Source organism: Ctenocephalides felis, unplaced genomic scaffold (genome assembly GCF_003426905.1).
Source record: "Ctenocephalides felis isolate EL2017-DRISC unplaced genomic scaffold, ASM342690v1 CF-g0.4_SCAFFOLD_00845, whole genome shotgun sequence".
Lineage (NCBI taxonomy): Eukaryota > Metazoa > Arthropoda > Insecta > Siphonaptera > Pulicidae > Ctenocephalides > Ctenocephalides felis.
This window is the reverse complement of record NW_020536999.1, coordinates 80,178,072-80,200,329: the sequence shown is the minus strand read 5'-3', so window position 1 is coordinate 80,200,329 and position 22,258 is coordinate 80,178,072. Positions and strand designations below refer to the sequence as shown.

Sequence of the window (22,258 nt, the reverse complement as noted above, 5' to 3'; positions counted from 1 at the left end):
ACTTGGAATCCAGGCATATCCTCCACGATGTACCTGTCATGCTCTAACACCTCTGTGATCTGGTACGGCCCCTTGAACTTGGGCAACAACTTTTTATTCACTCCGATAGTAGTATCCACATTGGAGATCATTACCAAGTCTCCTACCTGGTACCTTTTTGCTAGAGGCTTGCCACGATCATGATATTCCTTATTATATCCTTGGTTCCTCTCAATCTTCAAGGCTGCCTGTTCCCGTATCTGTACTTTATCCAATGCTTCCTCCTTCTGCATTAGATAATTCTTAACTGCATCCTGCACCTCCCCTCTTTGGCTAATTCTGAAGTAGCTTTGCATACAGTATTGTTTATAGCATACTCTACCTTATGCAAAACCGTATCCCATCTAACTGCATCCTCTGCATATTTTGCCAGTATTGGTACAATGGTCCGATTGGCTCTCTACCTGTTCATTGGCCCATGGTGCTCCAGCGGCTACATTCACTAGCTTTACCTCCTGGTCCTCTAAAAACTGCTTAAAAGCATCTGATGTGAAACAACTACCCCTGTCTGTTGTCAATGACCAAGGAGTACTATAGTACTGAAAATACTGTGGTAAATGGCCAATTACCTCTTTCGCAGTAGTCGACTTACAAGGGTAAAGCTTACAAAACTTTGTAAACCCATCCATTACTACGAGCACATGCTTATTACCCCTGGTCGTCTTCTGCAATGGTCCTAAATGATCTATGCGCAATGTTCTGAAGGGAAACACTCCCTTTGGAATGTTATGTAACCTTCCTGGGCCTCCCTTGCACCACCTTGAGAAGGAAATACATTTCAGGCACCCCTCAATAACTCTCTTTATTACCTCGCTCATTCCCCTGAACCAGTACTGTCTGGTAACTGCTAATCTAGTCCTTTCCTCTCCGGCATGTCCCATCTGCTCATGAGTCAGCCTAACCACGTTCTCCGCCATGGACTCTGGAACTAAGAATAATAGTTTCCCCTTGGCTTTACGGTATAACAGTCCATCCCTCATCTCATAGAATTTATCTTCCTCTCTCTCCAACTTGTCCCGGATCGCCACAAGCGACGCATCCTGAGCTTGCCGTAAAGCCAGCACTCTGTCGAAACTATTCTCTTCTATTACCAGAAGCTCTTGACACCTGTTCAGAGCATCAATATACTGCATTCTGACTGCGCCTGTTGGAAATAAACTAACTAAATCTGAGTCATACGCAACACGTGTAAACACTTCAGAACTGTGAGGTTGTATGTGTGTGTTTTTATATGTTAGGAACTTAAATTATTGATCTTAAATGGAAGTCGATATTAATTGTTTGTCAAAAAGTGTAAAAAATTTAAATAAGAATCATGTAATAAATTGTGATCTGATCTAATGTTGACCCTATTAGAAACGTTCATAAGAATAAGACAACTTTCCGCAAATAATCTCTTAAAGATGCAACTTTCATGATATAAGATCTTTGGAGTGAAGTTAAACGAGTGGACATTTTTAACAGAGTGCTGTACTAGGTTACTTTTGAATTTTTTTTGTTTATGGTGGACCACACTTAGTTCATGTTGTCTCATTATTTTGTGTACATATTGTGAGGTTTGTCCAATATATTGGAAAGCATAGTCGTTACAAGAAACAGAATATACTACGTTAGTATTGAAATTAGATGGCGTAGGAGATTTAATGTTCGTAAAAAAAATTTTGAAGTCACAGTCGTTACAAGAAAATATTTGACATGAAACTGAAGGCAAAGTTATTTTTAACGATTCAACGTTGGCAACGTTAAGAAACTGATAGTTGAAATAAATTGAAATTGGCATTGAAAGTTGGTAATATGAAGTTTGTTCTTATAAAATCTCAAGTTGACGTTGTCAACTGATTTGATGAATAAAAATAAATGTGATTTGTCATTGTTATTCTATGTTGAATACCATATAACTTTAAAAATAAGAAAATAGATTTAGGATGTAGAGATTTTACTTATAACTAGTGGGGCGCATGGCATCGTGCCTTAAGGCAAATTGTTGGAACTTCCCGTACCATAAATTCTTTTTTTTTAAAACATTACCATTTTGGAAAAAAAATTACTCTGAAAAATTACTTTTTTTTAAAAGAAAGACTTTTTGAAGAAAAGTGTATTTTGAAATATTTTGGAAATTCTGAACTTTTTTTCAAAGTAATCGTACTGCGAAACGAATTTTAGAAATTAAGCATATATTTTGAAAATATAAGATAGAATTAAATTCTATTAACTTTTATAAATTATACGGGATATATTAGATAGTTAATTACTAAATATTATTATTATATAAATAATAATTTAAAAGATAAAATAATTAAAATATAATTTAAAGAAATAGGTAAAAATCTTTTTCAAGCTAAATACATTAACTTATCATATCGATATCGAGGTAATGTTCCTCGAACTCAAATAAATATAAAAGATAAAAATACTAATTTTAAGAAAAAAAATAAAGGATAAATAATCCCCTCCCAAAAACATTAAACAAAATATAAATCTTATAAATAAAATTCTAGCATATTCAGCCAAAAAAATTAATGCAAATCCTCCTCCGCCATATTCTACATTAAATCCAGAAACTAACTCTGATTCACCTTCTGAAAAATCAAAAGGAGTTCGATTAGTTTCAGCAAGTCTAGAAACAAAATAAATTAAACCTAAAGGTCATAAAATAAATAAAAATCAAATATACTTTTGAAATATATTAAATATAATTAATCTAAAACTTTCAATTAAAAATAATAAAGATATAATTAAAATAATTAATCTAACTTCATAAGAAATAGTTTGAGCTACAGAACGTAAACCCCCAATTAATGAATAATTTGAATTTGATGATCAACCCGCAAATATAATAGTATAAACTCTTATAGATAAGCAACATATAAAAAATAAAACTCCTAAATTAAATTCTAAACCCCCATATAAATTTGGTATTAATAATCAAACTATTAAAGAAATTATTAATCTTATAATTGGGCATAAATAATAAATAAAATAATTTGATAAATTTAAAATAACTTGTTCTTTTCTAAATAATTTAATTGCATCTCTAATAGGTTGTAATAATCCCACTAATCTTACTTTATTAGGACCTTTACGAATTTGAATATAACCTAAAACCTTTCGTTCTAATAAAGTTAAAAAAGCCACTCCAATTAATAATATAATAGTTATTAAAATTATACTAATTAACATTATAAATAAATTCATTATATTATTTGTATAGTATACATTTATGAATTCTAAATTCATTGCACTAATCTGCCAAAATAACAATTTTATTCAAATTAAAATAATTATTATAAATTAATGGTCCTTTCGTACTAATTAATTTTAAAAAATTAAGGATAGAAACCAACCTGGCTTAAACCGGTTTGAACTCAGATCATGTAAGAATTAATGGTCGAACAGACCAAATTTTAAAACTTAATCCAACATCGAGGTCGCAATCTATTTTGTCGATATGTTCTCTTAAAAATAATTACGCTGTTATCCCTTAAGTAACTTAATCTTTTAATCATAATTTATGGATCAATTATTCAATTATTTATGTTTTAATAAAAAAAAAGTTTTATAAATTTTCCTATCACCCCAATAAAATATATTTATATAAATAAATTTAATAATATTCTTAAAATTAATCTATATTTATATATAAAACTTTAAAGGGTCTTCTCGTCCTTTAATAATATTTACGCTTTTTAACATAAAAATTAAATTCTATAACAATTTTATTAAGACAGTTAATATTTCATTCAATCATTCATTCCAGCTTTCAATTAAAAAACTATTGATTATGCTACCTTTGCACAGTCAAATTACTGCGGCCTTTTAAATCTTCAATGGGCAGATTAGACTTTATATTATTTTCAAAAAGACATGTTTTTGTTAAACAGGTGAATATTATATTTGCCGAATTCCTTAAATAAACCTAACAATTTTATATTATTAATAAATTATATTATACTAATTTAATCATTATTTCATATTTTTTATAATTTTAAATATTATTTTTATAAAAAATTTAAAATCTACTAAATTTTAATTTATTTATAAATAAATTATAACATTTTTATATTAATGAATATTTATAACCCTATAAATTTATAAATAATTTATTAATTTATAATAATTTATTTTTAAGCTTATCCCTAAAAATATTTTATATTTAAAATATCTATATTTAATAAATTAATATAAATATTTAAATATAATAAATTAAATTTATTTCTAAAAAAACTAGATAACTTTAAAAACGAATAACATTTCATTACTAATTTATTATTTTAAATAATTATATTACATTAAATTAAATAATAAATTTACCCTTTTAAATTCGAGAAAAATATTCTTCATATTTTTTATTAAATTAACTCTGATACACAAGATACAATAAATTAAATTTACTTATACACAATTTTAATTTTTCTTTTACAATACTAATCTACTATTATTATTATTATTATTTCATTTTAAATTACATAACTAATAAATTTAAAAATATTTTTTTTAAAATTATTTTATACATAAAAAATTATAATAAAATTAAAATTTCAAATTAATCGATTTAAACGATATTATTTTAATGTAAATAAAATACTTTTATTAAGTTATAATTTGTCTTTCTAGATACACTTTCCAGTACATCTACTATGTTACGACTTATCTTTTTTTAATAAATTAAAAAGAGCGACGGGCAATATGTACATATTTTAGAACTTTAATCAATTAATTATATTAAAATTAATTTACTATTAAATCCACCTTTATTAATATTTTTCAATATAAAATCCATTTAAATAAATTTATTGTAACCCATTTCTTCTAAATTATAAACTGCACCTTGATTTGACATAAATTTTAGAATTTTAGAAATGCCATTTGGCGGTCAAAAATGATCATTAGACATATGCACATCAAATTATCATATATTTTATAGAGATTTTAACAATAAGTATAATTTTGGTTTACATTCCTATGGGTTCCGTACCAATGTTTACGCGTTAGACGTCGACGCGGCGCTTACGCGGTTTGATATTTCGTCTTTATGCAGTTAAAGCAGTACGATTGCTTTGAAAAAAAGTTTAGATATTTCAAAATATGTCAAAATAAAGAAAACATTTTTTTCCAAAAAAAAAAAAATTAAAATTTTTTTTTTTTTTAAAAAAAAGTTGAGAGTTAAGGCACGATGCCTTAATTGCCTTAAGACAGAATTCCACTTACAGCTAGTTTTTACTTTTTGTTACTAGATCTCCGAAACCGCTAGACGCACCGTTCTCTTTAGAACTGAGTTACCATTTTTGGCACTTTTTGCCCCATATCTTTGGAACGGCTAGACCTGCCTTCGCCAAAACCTAATCAGCACGTCTCCTTATCAATACGAATCGAATGTTCTTTGAATTATTCAAATCGCTTCATCCGTGTTCTCGAAATCGTCGACGAAAATTTGTATACATTAATTGCAAAATGTTTACGTAAGCATGGGGGGAGGGGGTAAGAGCTTTGCTTACTTTTGATGACAAGGGGGGGTGGGGGTGGTAAATAATTGTAAAAATCTGCTTACGTAATACTTGAACGATCTCACTCCCCCCAGTGTTAGAGTTAACATGTGGTAACACGAAAGAATTAGTAACACTGGGGAGAGTGTTTAAACACAGGATAGTATCATTAATTAGTAAAAGGGCCGCTCAAATATTGTCAATCAAACCCCGCTAGGCCGGGCTTTTTATGTACAGGTAAATTCTTTGAATGCCGGCATTGTTCACCGCCAAATAATCCCGAAAGCCGCTACAATTTTTATTATGAATCACGTTTAAACCAATATCCAACTAACTGGTTCTAAATGGTTGAACAAGAAAATAATATTTATTAATATAAAGCTGTAAAAATGTAATATCTAAAAACATAAGAAAAAAGAAATAAACGGAATAATGTTTATTTAATTTATAACTATATTATTACAAATATATATATAACTATTATTATAAAAATATATATAACTACTATTACAAAAGATAATATATATTGAAAACTAATATATTTTTTAATATGATAATCTTCAAAACATTTTCCAATACATAAAGGATTCTCACATACTTTACACCGTTCCTATGAAAACTTTTCCTTTCCCGAATTGACAATTCTAACTTGCCTGTGTACTTTCATATCTCCTGAAAGTCTAGTTTTTGGATCTTCCCGACCATCTCTTTTTGGTGGACCTTCAGAAATTTCCGATTCCAGGGAAACATTTTCTTTATTTTTAATCTAAAATTAAAAAGCTGAATTTTATTTTTTTATTTGTATTCAATTTTTTTTTAATTACAAATGGATTGAACAATGCACAGTTTAACATGAACATAAAAGCTTTGTTTGCCCATTTGGCACTTTTTCTTACTTTCTGTTTTTTTAATTATTTCTCCCGTTTTTCTATCAATTTTATTTGTTTCCATAAGTCGAGCTTGATGTATCGTGGAAATCATTCTGACATACCTTTTATCCTTCCATACATGAATTAAAATTTCGTTTTTTCTGCGAAATACATGTTCTCCTCTTTTTAACTTGATTATTTTATATCATTAGTATCCCTTATAGTACCACATACCCTATTTTTTTTATCCAGTAAATTTGCCGCTAGTTCCACACTGTTATAATAATTGTCCATGTAAACGTGGTGCCAAATATTTACATAGTTTTCTAAAACATCTTCTACAAGGTTTTGTAATTTCTGCCCACTTCCGCTATAAAATTTAAAATGGGTGATATTAGCACTTTCAGATTCACACAACATCTTGACAAGCATCCCGTACTTCGATTTCTTGCCGGGGTTGTACACCAGGAAACTCAAACGTCCTCTATGGGGTATCATTGCCTCATCCAAAAAAAGATTTTGTTTTGGTTTATAAATTGTATTAAATTTATTCAATAAGTATTCTAATATAGGTTTGATTTTGACTAGTCTATCTGTATTTTCTGATATTATATCATTATTACAAAAATGTAATGATTGTAAAATTTGCCTAAATCTTTTTCGAGGCATAACTTTTCTGAAAATTGGTGTCTCGATAAGTGAACGCGTAGACCAATAATCGTTTAAGTTGCTCTTATTCACCTAGCTCATTAAAATATTCAAAGCAAGAAATTTCTTTATTTCGCCTATTGTGGTATCTTCCCATTGTTTTATCTTCTTTGCAGATTTAAATTTATTGACATTTTTGCAACTCAAAAAAAATCATCGCTAAAAACAAATCTACTGTATTTCCTATAATTTTCGAATCCTTTGAAAAAACTTTAATGCCATCATCACCTAAAAACTCACTTATGTCCATATCAATATCACTTTCGGGCCATGGTGTAAATGTAACATTGTTAAAAACGTCATTGGAATCGCTTTCCTCCGAATCACTTTCAATAGGTAAAACCTTTTCACTAATAATAATGTCTGACTCATTACTTTCACTTATATTATTTTCATCTACATTTATATTTTGAATAATCATATATTTATATGTATATGTATAATAATAACTATATTTTTATATAATTAAATATATATTATTTATATATTGCACAAGTATATTATATGATTTAATCATCATTAACTAATTAATTATTACTTGTTAATTTATTATTAATTATTAATTATTAGTTAATATTAATTAATAATTATCACTAAATAAATAAAAAATAGATTGATAAAAAATATACATAATAATAGTATATCGGTATATGATTTCTATTCATGCTATAGCAATGTATAGAATTGCAAGTATACTAAGTTAGTCTGAAAATGTATTAAATAATATCTTTAAGTTTTTTTTATAAATTAAATAATATACAAAATATATTAAATAGAATATCTCTACCTATAAATACTAATAATAATTGTTGAACTACCGTACTAATTTCGCGGCATTATAATTATATATTGTATTGTGGTAACAACTAAATTATATACAAATCAAATTAAATTGACACTAAAATATAAGAAAAGTGCAAAATCGACTGGTACAAATTATTATTTAATAATTATTAAAAACTTCGTGATTAGTTAAATTCGAAAATTATATTAATTTTATTCTGTCTGTATTTTGTTATCTTATGTGTGGTTTATGCGAGCGAAATTTCAAATATCGTTTTAATTAAGGATGATACACAATAGTGCAGTAGTTCAATAATTATTATGAGTATTTATTATGAATTTTGCATATATAATCTTTAATTTAAATAATAATATATACTATTTAATTTAAAAAAATACTTCAAGATATTATTTAATATATTTATGACTAACTTAGTATACCATACTTGCATTTGTATACATTGCTGTAGCGTGAATAGTAATCCTATTATTAAGTATATTTAGTAATACTATTATTATGTATATTTTTTATCAATCTATATTTTATTTATTTAGTGGTGTTAATAATTAATATTAATAATTAATAAATTATTAATGATGATTAAATCATATAATATACTTGTGCAATATATAAAATAATATATATTTAATTATATAAATATAGTTATGTTATTATACATATACATATAAATATATGATTATTCAAAATATAAATGTATATCTTGTGTTTTATTAGAAATGTTTTAATTTATCAAGACGCGCGGCGAGCAATGCTGTTGCTTGTCGTTGCGAATGAGAGACGACTTACACGGGTGCTATATGAGCGCGAGCGTGTACTTGCTCAGGTTTTTTCTAATTTTGAATGTGTTCTACCACATGAAATAAAACAAAATTTTGCACACTAAAAGAAAATTCAATAGCCTTTCTAATGATGCTAATTAAAAATTAGTCCAAACAACCGCACTACCCGAAAATTCAAAACAAAAAAATATTTTCACTTTTTCTCGCACTAACAAATAATTTTTTCACATTATTTGTCATGAACAATATAGACAAGATCAGTATAAATAGAATGACGTTAATATTTTTTCGATATCTCTCATATTTTCGACAAAAAGTGAGTTTGAAAAAAGGGGCCACTTTTACATGTTTTCACTGATATCTCGGCCAAATGATGAGCTACGGATTTGAAATTTGGTATATTGGATTTTTTCGAAAATACCTATAAAATGGCATCAAAATTATTTAAATACCAGGGTGGGGCCAATTCTGTATGGAAACACGCCCATACCCTTTATGCGCAGTACCATAGCACGGTTTAAGATAAGTTATTTTTTTTATTAAAAGCGCAAATTATTTTTCAAAACTGCACAAAATGCATTTTTTACCTAAAATTGCCGAATTTTTTCAGATTAACAATTAAAGATTTCAAGGAAAATTCAATTCCTGAGTAGGTGACAAACTATATCCACGAAATGTCAAATTATACATTTTTTACATAAAAAAAATATAAAAATATATGGAAAATATAGCTTTTATACTTAAATATGTACATAAATATTTTCATTTGGTAGAGCCTTGCATAACAAACCACTACATAAAAGGCATATAAGGTAAATCGAGATAATCGTTTGAAAGTGTCATTTTTTTGTTAATTTAGAAATTTTTCGGTTTATATTGAATCGGTTAGTTACATGTGCTATTATTTAAACAAGTATAATTTTATTTTTTTATGAGTTTCTTGTTAGCGAAAATAAATCTCTTAAATGTGTGCGTTGGTTAATCAGTTAAAATACAGTTTACCAAAGATTCAAATTGTATGTTGTATTGTTAATGTTATTATATTGTTATTGTATTGTTAAGTGTTGGTAGTTCCCTTGAATAATTTTTTTTTTCAAAAGTATTGTATGTGTACATTGAATATGTAAAATTTGTTAAAATATATTGGACTCGGAGAGATATTTTAATTGTTGAATGCAAACAAATTTGAAATTAATATTAATAACATGAGATGTGGTGAAACAAATTATTATGGACTATAGAATTGAAGTAAATGCACTGTTATTAATGATACTACGGTAATTATAAAAGTAATTTATAGATATAATTTTCTTTATTTACGAACAATTGATGGTTATTACTAGTAACGACTGATAACACAAACTTGTGATTTCATTGGATCCAGATAAAAAAACAATTAAGTATTGCTGGAAGTGAAACAATCTAAGTATTTAATCTTCTAAATTTTTTGATGGAAATAGTGAACAGAACATTGAATTTGTATCACAATGACATTTATTTCGATGTGAACGACATATGAATAAGATTGAAAGCAAATGCTGCATTGTTTTGCTTCTCCATGAATGAATATGAAAAATAAAATATGCCATGGAAGCAATTAAAATTGACTCAACAAGTAAATACGAGTTATTGCATTTTCTGCAAACTTCTGTATTTTGATATAAATATACATAATAATTTTTTTTATATTATTTAATTTATATATAATTTAATTTATATATCAAATGAAATGTGATAAGGATTGCTATGCCTGTAGATCTTTGAAATTTTGATTGTCTTGTTGTTTACAAGTCCTACAGATTCAGATGCATGAATGTACAAAGAAATTTGATTCACAATTATTATTGGAATGGCAACAATATGATTGTTCTGATGTGTAAGACTATTTGAAACATCTTTTACATATAATATTGCCAAGCTCTCATTGAATGATCACTGATCATTAAATAAAATGATAACCTTAGTTTAGTCGAAGCATGAATTGTAATACAGGTGATACATCCAATGATTTTGGTGTATTTGAAAAAAAGTAAAATCACAATAAAATGTAATATCTTAAAGGCATTTGACTTTCAATCACCCCAATACATAATCAATCAGGATTGTTTTAATTTGTTGTTCATGGAACAGATGGTTGTATAATAAAATTAATTGATAAACAGAAATTATTTAAAGTCGTAAAGATTGATTTATCCAATTTAATTGTGATGATGAAAAAAAAATGGTTTTTCACCTGACTTACCTGATCCCTGGTTCAAGTTGATTTCAATCTTTGCCGAGTTATTTGTATAATTACTTATACAAATATCATAATTTGTATAATCAATATAAATTGAGACATGTCATGCAACATAAATATTATAGAAGTAAGATTTAATGAGATCGATTCGTACTCACTCAACGACATTTGAAATTGATATCAAGAAGTTTGATGGTTTGCATCTATTAAGATTTTCTTGGTGGATAATTAATTCCAGATGCAATAAATTGCATTTAACTGATTTTAAATATTCAATAAACAACACTTCATATAACGCATAAGAAGATATAATAGTATTTTATTAGATTTTATCCAATATTTATAATTCAAAACTACCAACACTCAAATACAAATCAACAATGCAGACATATATACCATTTCCAATGTGGTAATTTGAATGTAAAATTATATAAATAAATTACTATATCGCTATAATAGTGCATCAAGGTATTTTTCCTTATAATTATACTTTCTTATTTTTTCTTTCTACTATGATATTAAATATATGCATATTCAACGTCGCACAAGATTTATTTTTGACTATACAAGATACTGCACATTAAGTAATTTGTTAGAATCCTATTTTTATATTATATATATGTATGACAGAAACTATAATATTTGATCGATATTTTTACAAACATTTCATCGTTTGTAATGTTCAAATGTTAGGTTTACATTTTAATCTTGGTATACTTTTTATGTCGTTGGTTGTATTATGTAAACTCTAATCAAATATTTTCATTTTCATAATTTTTGTAAAAAGGAACGTCTTTCGCGTGGATATGCTCCACTTTTGTTTGAAATTCGCGTGCTTTAGGTTTTGTCTTTGATATCTTTCTGTCCTTTTCACAAGTTTACAAACAAATTACATTAAGAAGCGACAAGGATTCAATGAAAAGCTTTTTCCAATTTTTGATATACGGTTTCTCTTCTTTCTTAACATTTGTTCGAAAAATCATCTGACAATGGATAAGTAATACCATATATTTATAATTAGAAGAAAAACACATTTAGTCCTTGCTGGCAATTTAAGTTCAAAAATTTGCTAATGTTTACACAGTTAAATAAAATATATTTTTTTTGCTACTTTCATGGTTTAGTTTACACGTTTTTATTTTGAAGGTTATAAAATCTTTTAAATAATACTAGTGAGTAATATGTTGTCTGAATTTGCGCTGACGCTAAAACCTAGTTGCTGATTACAACGCCGAAGGTGAAAGTGGAGATTTGTGAGAAAGAGAGTGATCGACATTATATATTTATATTTATATATCGACATTATATATTTGTCTTATATATATATTTAGTTTCGACGCGTATATGCGTTCCTCGGCCTTAAGGGGGGAAGTCCATATAGACGCATGAAAATAGGTCATATTTTAAAAATATTTTAAACGTGATGAAATAATTTTATTATTTTTAAGCTTTGACATAACTTTATTTAACCCTTTTAGAATACAAAAAAATATTTAAAAAAAAAAATATTTCAAAATGGCGGCTCAGCATAACTTTTTGTGGACTGCCTCCGGCGCGAGATCCAAAACTGCTGCATTTCTCACTCATCAACCGTCGATCTGAAAAATTTTTTTTTAATGTTTTCTTTTGAGAACATATCAATGGGAAGGATAAACCTATAAAATTGAAAAAAGTATAAAATAGAAAAAAATCTGAATTTTTGGCTATTTTTTTGACACTTTGGCCTCCAGAAAATACTTTATAAACGCGAAAGATCTAAAGATTTAGGTTTATCCTTCCGATAATAATATAGAGAAAAGCCTCACCAAATTTCAGACAAATCGATACATAACTTTTTGAGCTACAACACGAGCAGTTTTTGAAAACACAGTTTTGAGATAATCGCGTTTAAAGATTTGGTAAAGAAAAAGCTACTAGTTTTAGTTACTTACCGATTAATCTGCTATCCCAGGTCCATACAATAGTCCTTCCTCCTTCAAAAAGATGATTTTCTTCATGTTGTTGTTTGCGAGCTGTACGAGCATCTTTTGTTTGTGAAAGGCTCCTGCGATCCTGTCGAGTTATTCGCGCCTCATCAGTATTATCAGCAAATGCTTTAGCATAAGTGCCTACAGTCAAATTAAGAAGGTTCATTATTCTTAATATTGAACTAAAACCTTCATTAAATATCCCAGCAGCACCGATGAGCGTTGTAACACCGTACTTTGATTTGAAGCCGCGCTTTTTCCAGGTGCCATCACCAGATACTTTTAAAATATGTCTTTCTCGTCCTTGCTCGAATTTTTTTTCTATCTCTTCGTTAACGGCCTTTTGCGATAGTAAATCAAATGATAATTTGATTGAATCATAAATGTGTTCCACGATGGTATCGTAGCAATGTTTACTCAAACCAGTGCATAAGTCCATCAGATTACAAAAGACATTTATTTCTTCTCTTGCACTGCCTAAAAGTCTCATGACAAACACTAATTTACGATTTATTTCAAATCCATTGTTAATAAAAGGACCTGAATTTATTATTCTGTCACCACATCGGCACGTAAGAACAATTTTAAAACCGAGGCCCCTAGAGCCACACTCACAGAAATTTATCTTCTGACTGCACACCGAACAATTCACAAGTTCAGATAAATCTGTAAACACTGTAAAAAATTCAATTATTATATACCCGTGCAAAGGATTAGTTTTTATGTCTGTAATATCACGCATATTGAGTTTTCTTCCAGATAAATTTATAGAAGTTTTCTTCCACTGGCACTCTCATCATGACTTGTACTAGCGTCATTTTTTTCACCTGCGCTATCAGTGAACTGATTGCCTTGATAACGTCTTTTTTAGCATTATGTCGTGCAATATTACCTCGCTTACCTTTTAGATAATTTGGCATTTTCATATTTTGAAATAGACTGAACACTACGAATTTTCCAGCTAAACTAAATATATTTCTCGACTAGCTTTTGTATAGCAATATTACGCCTGTAATAAAATTTATAGAAGTACTTCCGTTATAAGACAAAAGAAGTATTTCCTAGTTATTATAATGGAAGATACCCTTCTACTTGAAGCGTCGACTACCTGGCTCGCTTGACAGCGCGCACTCCGTCCCGCTCCACTACGAGGTCTGTTCAAAAAGTACCCGGAATTTTCGTTTTTTCAAAAAAATATTTATTTATTCGTCTACATTAATGTGGTCCCCTTCAAAGTAGTCCCCCCCAGATATAATACACTTATGCCAGCGTTTTTTCCAATTTTCGAAGCACCCTTGATATTCACTTTTTGATATGTCCTTGAGCACTCTCAGCGATTCGGCCTTTATTTCTTCAATCGAGAAAACCGCCGTCCTTTCATGGGTCTCTTCAACTTTGGGAATAGGAAAAAGTCACACGGAGCCATATCTGGTGAATATGGAGGTTGGGGCATGACTACGGTATTGTTTTTGGCCAAAAAATTACGAACAAGCAACGACGAGTGAGCAGGTGCGTTATCGTGGTGCAACAGCCATGAATTGTTTTTCCATAAATCGGAGCGTTTTTTTCGGATTGCTTCACGCAAACGTCGCATCACTTCAAAGTAATACTCCTTATTAACCGTACGACCTTGTGGTAAGAACTCTTGATGCACTATGCCGTTATAATCAAAGAAAACAGTAAGCAAAACCTTGACATTCGATCGAACTTGACGTGCCTTTTTCGGTCTTGGCTCACCTGGGCTCTTCCATTGGGACGATTGGGCTTTGGTTTCGACATCATAACCGTACACCCATGTTTCATCACCAGTTATGACCCTTTCAAGCAAACTTGGATCGTTGTTGACGTCATTTAACAGCTCTTGAGCGATGTTCATGCGATGCTTTTTTGGTCAAAATTTAGCAGTTTTGGAATGAATTTTGCTGCCACTCGTTTCATGCCCAAAACATTTGAAAAAATGTTATGACATGAGCCAATTGATATGCCAACTTCATCAGCAACTTCTCTAATTGTGATTCGGCGATCATTCATAACCATTTTTTCCACTTCTTTCACATTTCATCGTTTGTTGACGTGCTGGGTCGACCGGAGCGTTCGTCATCTTCAACGTCTTCGCGGCCATCTTGGAAACGCTTATACCACTCGTAAACACTTGTTTTTTTCATAGCAGACTCACCATAGGCTTTTTGTAACATTTCACACACTTTGTTACACTTTATTTAATTTTTTACGCAAAATTTAATACAAATTCTTTGACTTTTCAATTCTTCCATTGTAAAAATCGCCGAGCTCAGAAAAACACGTCGAACCTTAGCGACTACCACAGACAAAGTAAACAGTGAATATAGCTGAAAATTTCATCATACTTTAGGGGCATGTATACCAACACAATAAAAAAAAAATTTTGACAATCAGACACTCCAGACCCGCGAAATTTAAAAATTCCGGGTACTTTTTGAACACACCTCGTATATATTAGCTATAACTTTGTTAATATAAGAGATTTTTTTTCCCCGCTCGTCAATATATGCTCCATATACTATTCTTGCAGATTATCGAAAAAAAAAATCAATTTTTTGAAAATTTTATATGGACTTCCCCCTTAATTACTGTCTGCGCACAAACGCATATATTAGTTCTTCCGCAGGTTTGATGATTTGCAGCACTAGTTTCCAAAGGGTTAATAGCATTAATGCATTTTATGACTCCATGTTCATACCTCATTTAGAACAGGCGGTATATATTTATGGAGGTGTGGTCCATATTAAATACCAAAATGATAGACAATAATAAATTTCATAAAATATTATTTATATTTCGTTTATTTTATATATGATTAATATCCACGACACTATGTGTTGTCATACTGATCATTAATAAAACGTTATTGGTATTTTCTTATTTATAATAGAAAAGAAAGGTTTCAAGAATTATACATTTTTTTGGCAAAAACTACTAGAGAGGAACAAAAGCCGTGTCCGATCTGACACTTGAATTTATTTTTGTTTTTTTTCTGTGCTGTCAATATATGGGCCAATCTGTCCAGTAACATGTGATGCGTGTTGACAAGCCGCGATGCGTGTTGGCAACCCGCTACATCACTCCGCCTAATGAAAAAGATTGTTTCGCATCTCTGACTGCCATTCTTGAACTTCCTTGTAAATTTCTTTTGGTTGAGATTGTGTGATAAATTGCCGTGTTGGCTTGTTGAGTTTGTTGATTGCTTACGTGGCCCTTCGCTGGTGAGTTAGCGGTTGAGTACATGTGGCCCTTCGCTGGTGAGTTAGCGGCTGAGTATATTTGACACTTCGCTGGTGAGTTAGCGGTTGATTGTATGTGGCCCTTCGCTGGTGAGTTAGCGGTTGATTGTATGTGGCCCTTCGCTGGTGAGTTAGCGGTTGATTGTATGTGGCCCTTCGCTGGTGAGTTAGCGGTTGAGTGTATGTGGCCCTTCGCTGGTGAGTTAGCGGTTGAGTGTATGTGGCGGTTGCCAAATTGTTTGCTCCCTGTCTGTTGCCATGGTGCTTATTATCGACTTATTTACCATGATAATAAGTGATTTATTGAGCACGTGTTATTGTTGATCTTGAAGTGCGTGGTCGGGGTCTCAGTTGTAGGATTAGAATGTTCTTCTAGTTATGGCGGTGTGAGCCATTTATAATAATTATTTATATTTTTAAAATTCTTTTCTTAGTAATTCTTGAGACTTCAATTTATTTTTTTTTGTGCTACTTCAAAATATGTCTTGATCTTCTTACCTTCTTGTATGTGTGTTACTAGTTCACTCTCGGGGTCACCAAAATATGGAGGCGTGCTCCATATTGTAGAAATACCGGAATTGTCCAAATTATAGTCATAATAAATTCCATAAAATATTATTTATATTTCGTTTATTTATATATGATTAATATCCACGACACTATGTGTTGTCATACTGATCATTAATAAAACGTTATTGGTATTTTCTTATTTATAATAGAAAAGAAAGGTTTCAAGAATTATACATTTTTTTGGCAAAAACTACTAGAGAGAAACAAAAGCCGTGTCCGATCTGACACTTGAATTTATTTTTGTTTTTTTTCTGTGCTGTCAATATATGGGCCAATCTGTCCAGTAACATGTGATGCGTGTTGACAAGCCGCGATGCGTGTTGGCAACCAGCTACATCAGCTTAGTCCATATTAATACCAATTGTAGTCATAATAAATTTCATAAAATATTATTTATATTTCGTTTATTTTATATATGATTAATATCCACGACACTATGTGTTGTCATACTGATCATTAATAAAACGTTATTGGTATTTTCTTATTTATAATAGAAAAGAAAGGTTTCAAGAATTATACATTTTTTTGGCAAAAACTACTAGAGAGAAACAAAAGCCGTGTCCGATCTGACACTTGAATTTATTTTTGTTTTTTTTCTGTGCTGTCAATATATGGGCCAATCTGTCCAGTAACATGTGATGCGTGTTGACAAGCCGCGATGCGTGTTGGCAACCCGCTACATATTTAGCTACTAAGTATTCCTTGTGAATTACACGATAGACAATAACCATTTCAGGATTCACATGTTCCATCATCTTTAAGCACTCATTTTTTTGCACATTATATAAAAGGTATCATCTGCCGCACAAAATATTATATTTTTCATTGGTATGTTATTCAACTCTAAGTATTATATCTTGGGATTTAGTGGTAATATTTTACAGAACAACATTTATTCAGAAAAATGTCCTAAGATGGCAATGTTGTTTTTTGTCATTTTTTTTCTTTAAAGTTTTAAAGTAACTCAAATCTGAATTTCCATGATTTTTGATTTTTCACCTTCAAATTTCATTCATTCGTTGCTCAATAACCGCTGACATAGAAGACAAAAGAGTATCTGCTCATTGTGAACAGCGGATATGTAGCCAGATTTTCAGTTTTTATCAAAATTTTGACGATTTTTTTTTTTTGCTTGTTCCACTCATTTTATTATGGGCTAAAAAATAAGTTAGAAATATGTATTGAAATTATTTAAATTAGAAGAAAATTTTTACTTGACAAAATGGTCTTTATATTTAATTGCTTCAAGTAATACAAAAACAAATAAAATGGTTTACTCACTATATTCTAGGCCCTATCTACTGTTTTTAACTTATTTTATATAAACAAAATAGATGGCTTTACTGTGCTCAATATGAACTTACGAATCCTTCGTTCAAAATGAAGTAATTGACTCTCTTATCTCTATAATGCTATTTATCCAGTTGATTTGAAACGTTTGGCAGTAAAGCCAAATGAAATTATTTTTAAATATTTTTTTTTGTACAATCTAATAAGTTTTTCTTATTAAAAGTTTGAAATGAAATGATTTTCAAATTGCCCTTTGGTGCGGCCTGCGCCCCACGTTAGTAATCACTGTAGTACATCACGTTTGAATGCAGAAAACACTAAAACAGCGTAAAACACATCTTTTCTAAATTTACCTCTCGTTGTCGCTACCAAGCTCTTTCAGACTGGCGGTGTATAGATTTATTATTTTTATTCATTGCTTTTTTATTGTATCTTGTCATATGAATTTGCTAATTTTCCCGTAAGACATTGTTTTTCACTTTTACACCAGTTTTAGTAAAGAATATTATGCGAGATTAGACTGGCGCTGTATAGTTTTATTATTTTTATTCATTGCTTTTATTGTATCTTGTCATATGAATTTACTAATTTTCCCGTAAGACGACATTGTAAAAGAATATTATGCGAGATTAGACTGGCGTGGTAGTTTTATTATTCTTAACCATTGCTTTTTTATTGCATATATATATATATATATATATATATATATATACCTCGCTAGAAAAGTAGATAGGGACAGTGGGAATATATATATATACACGCCTGCGCGTCACTAATTAGATGACGAGGCATTTGGCTATAAAACTGTCCCAAAGTGGGACACTTCTTGGTATGATATTGACCAGTCGCGATTAAGACGCTTGATTACCTTGTGACAAGAGCACCGTGCCAATACATCGGCACACTTTTCAATCAAGCGTATATAGTGACGCAGGATTAACAAGAGTTACCACCTCACTATCACCTTCCATGGAAATCACCACCGGATGTGGCAAGGAAAAACCACCAGTACTGGAGTTCAGTAACAGCAAAGCGGATCGCTACTGATCCAATTCAGCATTGATGTAGAGGATCCCTTGCAGGTTATTTCCGCAACTTACTTCTTTAGGGAACAGCAGAATTTAGTCAGTGTTCGATCGCACGACATACCCCAGAGTTGGAAAATGACATGCCATCGGAAACCGTCCATGGGGCATCGCGTGGAGGTATCTGCTGCCTTTGACAAACGGGATGTTGTTGTTTGTCAAATGCCTCACGAAAGCCAGAAGGGCTATAACACATAACAAAAAAGTGGGACAACACAGACAACACAATGGGCCTCTCGTAATTGCTTCCTCTGCGTTTAGTATAAGAATAAATTTAAAGAAACCCGTAGCTCTGACACATACGGGTACGCTTTGGAAGTTCACCGCCCGGCAGTTCAAATTAAATATCGCTTTAAGAAAAATCATATTCATTGTTATTTGCATGATAACCGTTGGCATCTTGTACTAGCCGTCTAAAAACCTATTGCTCATTTCCATCGATGTTCTTAATGCAACCAGTGCTGATGTTAAGCCAGTATGTTTGGCGTGTTTGGAAAGGAGGGATAAGTTTGATAGGGTTTTGGGGGGTAGGGAACCACGGGATCCCACAACTATCGGGAGAACCCGACAGTGTGTTACTCCGGTGATATTTAAGGATCATATTTAAGGATTTTTTCTGTATTCGCTTTTCCGAGAGAATTTCCCTGCTCAAGTCTGACTGTAACGTCGACGGTATATGATTCTTCAGCATCCCATAAGATGAGGTCGGGCTTTAACCTTTTTCCATCGACTGTAAATGATGATTCAATCATGTAACGCCCAGCAGGGTGTTTATCGATTAAGTCATTTCGACATAGAGACACGATTTCGTTGTGTCTATGAATTCTCTACGGCTTTACGAAGGTACACTGGCCTAGTACGTGTACAAGGGTCTCATTGGCAGAGTGGCATCGCCGGCATGTTATATCGCTCATTGGTTTTGCGCGAGCAAGTGCTGCTCGACAACCAAATATGTTGCTGCGGAGTCGAAGAGCATCGATATAGCGAGAATTTCCTTTGAGAAGGTGGGGCTTTCAGAGCCCGGAGTTTCCAATAGTGTCCTTTCGGAACATTGTAGCCCCCATGCCCTGGGACGCGCAACTCGCCCATCTTCGGAACTCGTCCTCGACAGCTCTTCGCTTCGCGCTCTCAATGGCCTTTATGTTCAGCGGGCCTCTATTGCTAACATTGCTCTGCTCTCATAGTGCCTCTAATACTGGATCTCCAGAATCTCGACATCTAGCCATTGATTTTAGGAAGGAGTAAAAAGCAACTCTTTCCAATCGATTTAGGCTGAGTCCTCCATTTCCTGAGGAGGTATGCAGGAAGGCAGAGCTAGTAGAATGAGGGAGTTGGAAAATTTCCCTTGTAAAGTTGCGAAGTTCCTTGTCTAACCCTTATAGGTAGAATTGAGATGGTGGGTCTACGGTTAGCCGGCACAAATAATGCGGGATGATAAATCGCTTAAGCAGTTTCAGTTTCTGAGTGGGCTTAAGTCTCAGTTTCTTGTTAGGGAGACAACCATGGAGGTCGCCCACTACTTTCTTGTGTTCAAACCCTTTCCAGGGTGAGAATCTCAGTCCAAGGTAGTCAAAGTGCCCATCCGGACCACATTGAGGAAGCATTTTACCGCTTATCTCAACTTTTGGGTCCAGAAGTAACCATGACTTTCCTCGAACCGATATCTGAAAACTGCTGCATTTTTCAACCGCAACATGCATAAAGACCACTTAAAAGTTGAGAGTTCATGTTCAGCTTTTTCTGAAGATCCTGCGGTGTTCTACCGGAAACCACAAGATCGTCAGCGAAAGTCAGAACAGAAACGCTCTGGGAACCAATACTGATTCCTTCTCCCGCGTTCTCAAATTGTTGGAGAAGGGGGTCCAAGACACAGTTAAACAACAGCGGGGAAAGCGGGTCTCCCTGCTTAACTCCTCGTTTTATGTTAACTGCAATCTTATCATTCCCTGATTTGAACTCGGTTTAGATGTAAGGGCTGGGGTGAGAACTCACTCAACGAGGTTATCAACGTGCCTAACCACATCACTCGGTCTACAGCCAGCTTCTAGCATCTTTCTAAGATCCTCGAGCTGGGCAGACGCCTCGTTAAGCTTATCGTCTATCTTTATGTCCCGCCAATCTTTCAAGAGTTGTTGTGCCCAAGATTTAAGATCATCGCCATCTCGATTTTGTTGAGAGGCTGCTACTGATGTTGTCTCAACCAGTTGGTGCCTAGTCTCACAACCATCGTCATCCAGTTGAGCTGGATTGACTAACGCTTGGCTACCAACCGCTGGTTCGTCTATTCTACCGGATTTCGTACGCAGGCCCATGTTTTCATCCTTTTATCTGAGATTTGTGTGCGTGTCATATGAGGGAGATGTTCGTCCCTAATTTTGACGTTGACATGTCGACATTCGAGGTATTGGTCATTGACCCTCCTCAAAGTTTCAATGTCTTCATCCGTCCACACTTTCAGATTGCGGGTTGAACTTTCGGGTCTCTGAGAGGCCAACCGTCTTTCCTCGTTCCTTACTCCAGGATGAGTATGACGCTCATGCTGAGATAGGCCCGTTTTAGAAGGAAAACTCGCCGTGCATTCATTACACTTAGAAGCTTCCTCTGATCTCGGACCTTTACAAGAACGAGAGTGGACGGTCAGGCCCCCTTGGTTCCCACAGACCTGCTGACACCTGCTGCAGATATATTTGGCTCTTCTATCAGGGCGGAACTGTTTCAAGTGCCGCGAGACTTCACTCGAGGACACGAGAGCACAGGCACCCGGGCAGAAAGGACAGACTATCTCAGCAAACGGCCACTACACAATGATATCCAGATCATTCCTTGAGCCAGATCCATCAAAATGCTCTCCTGGCTTGTTCCGAGAAGCATTCCCGCAGGGTCCGATACCTGCGCCATTTATTTGGTTGGTCATTATTGTATTGTCCATTGATAGAGATTTTAAATTTAGGATTGGTACGTTCTTTATAATGCCATAATGTATTTTACCTCTTCGTGGTGTAGATGGTCCACTGAGATCTTCACCTAGACGATACCAGCGCCGCCGGATCCTTGGTATAGAGAGTCATAGTTACTCCCGCCGTTTACCCGCGCTTGCTTATCTAAGTAAATGCCGAGATACTTTATTGATTCTTTCGGGGAATAAATGCAAACTGCAGGACAAG

General features: G+C 32.2%; 1 pseudogene; it reads right to left on the bottom strand.

The window, feature by feature from the left end:
* Positions 1-2,342: 2,342 nt before the first annotated feature.
* On the bottom strand, positions 2,343-21,406 carry LOC113390853 (annotated as a pseudogene).
* Between the last annotated feature and the right edge of the window lie 852 nt (positions 21,407-22,258).